Consider the following 5,060-nt stretch of genomic DNA (forward strand, 5'->3'; position numbering starts at 1 on the left):
AAGTGTCAAAAGTAACAGTTTTTTTTAGCAAATGAATTTTTTTAATTTTTACCAATTTAGACGTCTTGCTTCACCTTCCTCGAGCGACGAGGTCGCTGCATGAGGTAGCGGCGGCGCACGTGCGCTGTGCAGGGTCGTGGTGGCGATAAAGGCGGCGGAGGTGGCGTGTCCATATGTAACAGGGTACAATCCAGTGTACCCAGGTTACATAAAAAGTGACCCGTTACTCTTGTGGACACCTGGTACACGGTACCAGGTGCTCTATGAACCAGTCAGGGCACGACTACTCAGCTCCACTATAGGTAACCTCTAGTTTGTAAATGATCCAAGCTAAGTTTACTCATAAATACATCAGTCTTACATCTACTCGATTAAGTAGCAAACTGTTCCCACTGAGGCCGGCAACCTGTGGACTAACGTTCACTCGGGTAGTAAATACCCTTAAGCACATCCTCTATGCAAGGTGCTGTGTGACCCCGTCACACCAAAGCAACGGTCAGTGCGACTATCCGCTGCTCAATAAGTGCGTTGACGTTGCGGACTCGTCGGTATTCTCCAACTTCGTCCAAGCCTTGCTCGTGCTCCTCGTTCACCGGAGGGAGTAACTTGAAACCTGGGGGAGGCTCCATATCCTCGTCTTCTCCATCAGACGTCATTTGTTGTACCCGTCGTTCTGGAATGATACACATGTCGCATGGAAGGCATAGTTCGCCATCACCGATCTTATGGTTGATCGGATAACGGCCTTCTCCGATATGAAGTAAAACGTCAGAGAATTCCGCTAGCTCAGCCGCACTGGTCGCGTCTGGGGCGGTGCGGACACGCATGTTCTCGGTCAGCCGCACTTGACGCAATTGCTCCCATAGCGACGAAGACTTGGAGCAAGCTTAAATCGTCTCCGCACGCGTTTCATCCTTCTCTACAGATACCATCTGGCGGTAATCACCGCTGAACGCCATTACCTTTCTGCCGAAGGGTTCCAGCTCGTTCTTCATATTATCCCGAAACGACCTATCAACACCCTCAAAGCAAGCTCGATTCATCATGGGCGCTTGGTCCCAAATGTTCAAACTCGCTACAAATCAATTCGGCTTTCTAGCTCTGCTATTAAAGACTGCACGTCAGCGTCTCTGTAAGTTTGAGGGGAATCCGCAACGTCGAAGCGCGGTATGGCCTCCAGTTAACAGAGTGACTACAATCCCGCTCGAAGCAACCGCGATGGCAACCTTACGTTGCATCCGAACGTGAGCGAGTATTTTGCTCGAGTAGAAGCGACTTTCCTCTTCCGCCCGGACTATCCAAAAAGAAAAGCTTCTCCCCTCCAACCGGTTTGCTCACAGCAGCGACAATTTGGTCAAATATAACCCTCTGGCCGCTGATCAAGTTGTCCAGCTGCTCCGCAACATGCTTCAGTTCGTTTTGGGGGTACGCGTCAAATCTCTCGCTGGATAATAACAACAGACGCTGTACCCTGATAGTACCCTTGAGCAGATACATCGTCGTAATAGGCTAACATAGGAAGGTCGTACGTGTCAAGGGACGTTTGGTTCGAAGTCAAGTAATCAGCCGAGTTCTTCAACGCCTTATTACCCGCCATTCGATGACGCACCTCCTCTTCGCGCACATTATGCAGGTCCGCGTCTCTTATCTCAATGCTTCGTGCGTAATACTCTGACATATTCTTCTTGAACCTGTCCCATAGATATTTGGCATTGCCAGGCCTCGGGTAAAGCAAAATGATACCGAAGCATTAGCTTAGCTGGTACGACCTCGGCGGCTTCGCGTAAGCAGTGTATCCACTCGTCGGCATTTTCCAAATACCCGAGCGCCAAGGATGCTTGCTGATATGTAGAATGTTCCGTACCATCAACCTTTTGAAGGCCCGCAAAGGGCTTAGGCGAACGTCTGTTACACAGGATAAATCGCAAGTAGAAGTGTTCCGGGTCTTGCGGAGATACATGTACCATGCGTCCTAGAGAAGCGACGTACTTCTTGTACGGTTCCCACGTCTTGTGCTCCATCCACCTGAACTTTCGCGGTACATTCGCGTACAGTAGATTGACCGTCGCTTCTCGGTTAAGCGCACACAGCTTAAAAAACTCCGTCAGCAGTGTTCTAATCCCGCGGTTTATCAAGTTGTGGAGTTGGGGGAGGGGGGGGGGGGTCGCTTGGTCGCGATAAGCAACCATGCTCATTCCTTCCAAATGTATAGACAGCGTCACAGCCGAATGTGTTGATCCTTGTGCTGGATGCATGAATAGCCGCATGCAAGCTTCAACCGGAGAAATATACCGCCCGAGGAAAACCTGGAGAATTTTGTTCGCCCGGATCTCTTCGCCTTCAATCGTGATTCTAATGTCTGAGCCCTTGTAGATGTACTTAATGGCCTTGTTCGTAAGACAAATCTCGACGTTGATGTGGCAGTTGTACTCCTGCGACAGAAACCGATGATACGGGACCATCCATTGATTAGTGGTCGCGCTGTCCCATACTTTCCTTTTATGACACAAAATTTCACCCGGACGGCAACGCTTGTATGTGGGGTATTTGTCGGATGTCATCACCGTTTCGTCCGCGAGGGCCTCTGTAAACTTCTTGGAGCACCTTCCGTTCTCCATGCACGGGTAGTTAGGGCTCTGTTGACCACAGGGTCCATGCAGCATTTTGAAAATCACCTTATCATACAGCTCGGGTTACTTCTCTTTATCCGGGAGCTCCGCGGACACCAGCTTGTCGACGTCTTCCTTGGTAGCGGACTCGTCCTCCGGGCCAAGGATAAGCCGTATGTGGTCGCGGGAGAGGCCACGCTTGTGATATTCCACTACATCGACTCGGGCGGCTTGAATCCCTAGCAGACCCTCATCGAGATCCTTCTTAAGAGCTTTCATTTTCTCCATGAACGCGCGAGCCACAATGTCCGATCGGTCGGATGCTTTCTCCCCACGGAGTAAGCTTTCCTTGATCTCAGGTCAGTTGAGATTGCAGGTCTTTGCAATGAACAGGCTCGGGGCTCCTGTTTCACGGACGATAGTCATGGCATCCAAGAAGCGATGATACATATAGCGTAGCGGGGACCACCTGTAAATTTCGGATGTATGACGATCTTGTGCCAAAGCTCTCCCGCATCTGGCTCCGCCGACTCCTGCTCCGTGTTATTAGCACGTCGAGTCCTACGTATGGCCGCCTCGTCGTCAGCTGCCATTCTGTGGATTTCAAATGACTCGCCACGCAACGCGTCCGTGAGTCCCTGGAGGTTTTCCAATCGATACTGAAGTTGGTTCTTTTTGATGAAGCGCAGGCGTTCTTGTTCGCATTTGGCCCATTCGTCAGCACAGTATTGCTGCGTCAGTCGCCTATCGCGTAGGATGAGAGAATTCCTATCCGTCCGGTCGTAAAACAGATATGCCTCATATTCCCGAATAGACATCGTTAACGGGCCACCGTGGCGATCGACGGGATTACGAACGTACGCGATATCGCAAGTTCAGCCATTGCCCCATACAGAAACAGTAGCGTGTACTACATCGGGTCGCAGGTAGCGATCGTCTCAAATATGCGCTTGAAACCTCCTCCTGTCGTGTGTAGGATAAATCCTGATGCTCAGCTGCGTTTGTGTCAATCACAACGGCCGCCACCTCTGATGCAGTTGGGGTGTTATGCGTATCCGGATTCGCATTCCGTGTAACGTGCAGACGCAGCTAAAGGTGACCCCCCTCCGGAAGGAAATTCCTCAGGGCTAATGATGGATCGTGGTCATCAGCGGCTTCACCTGCAGCTTGGCGCTGCTGCTGCTCCCTGGTGGCTGCTGCATACGCCTTCCAACCACGCTGTATCAAGGGCCTACGCACATTGATAAATTCTTGTGTGTACAGGTTCTGCGCTACCATCACCTGGTCAATCATTTTAATAACGGTGCGATCGGGCCTTGGGTCATGTTCATACGGCTTCTCACACGTGCATCCATGTCTAGATCGCTTAACCCCTCTGTTACCGTAAAATGAGCCCGTGAACCACTTATTTTACGTCATAACTTACGGCGAAGCTTTTACCAGCACGTTTGTATGGTTTTGTATCTTCCACTTGCCTATCCAAAACGATGGGAGGTATACGTTCTCAAAGGTTTTGACACACTACGTCGTATATCATACGACGTATGATGACCCAAACGACACGGACACCGACACTTACGACTTTGTAAGAGTGAACATAAAAATTAAAACGGGAAGACACAAGCGAATGCACACATAGAGCAGGGCTTTTCGATGCCTGACATGCTAAAAGAGGAACAGACACAGAGCATATGGTAAAGGACGTCACATTTATGAAGCAATGAACACACTCATCGTCAGCGGGGGAAACTAAGGAGGGCCCTCCAGCTGGGAGGGCCCATCACATAAAATAAACAAAAACAGAATAAAAATTATTCCTTTTTCGTCGACCACCGGCATAAATCGATTTGCCCGTTTGAAGACGAAAAACCACCTATTATTTTAATTATTCGTCGCAACGGCAAATCCATTTTTTTTGGCAGTTACCGACAGAAATCAAGAAAAAGCAACAACTATTCATAAACAAACAACAGTATCCTTAGTTTCCCCCATCGTCTGGCGCTCCTTCGCATTCACGGTTCGGCCTCCTCGTCAGCACCCTCATTGTCTTCGCGGAGATTCTCACGACGAGTCTTCTTGCGGACGCCGACGGTTTTAAGAGCGCGGCGCAGCACGACTCGCTTGCCAAGGTGTGCTGGGATCTCGTCTCCGCACGCAAAGTCTTCGTGCCACACTTAAAAGCACGTCCTGTCGCCACCTCTGCGCGCCTTACTGCACAGGTAAAACTTGGCATCGCCTTTAGAACAGTCTGGACAGTAGTATGTCGTCGGGAACGACTTCTTCAGCGCACTACGATATAGCGAGCAGACTTTGCACGCCCCACTGGCGTCTCTTTTGGACGCCGCCTTTCACAGTCACCCAGTCGTCAAACTGAACGAGTGTGTGGCCAGAGGATGAGCGCCGTCGCTTGCGTGCTAATGGTGATGGAGTGGGGGCACTCTGAAAGTCTTC

The sequence above is a fragment of the Phytophthora infestans genome, genomic scaffold (genome assembly GCF_000142945.1).
Source record: "Phytophthora infestans T30-4 supercont1.11 genomic scaffold, whole genome shotgun sequence".
Taxonomy (NCBI): domain Eukaryota; phylum Oomycota; class Peronosporomycetes; order Peronosporales; family Peronosporaceae; genus Phytophthora; species Phytophthora infestans.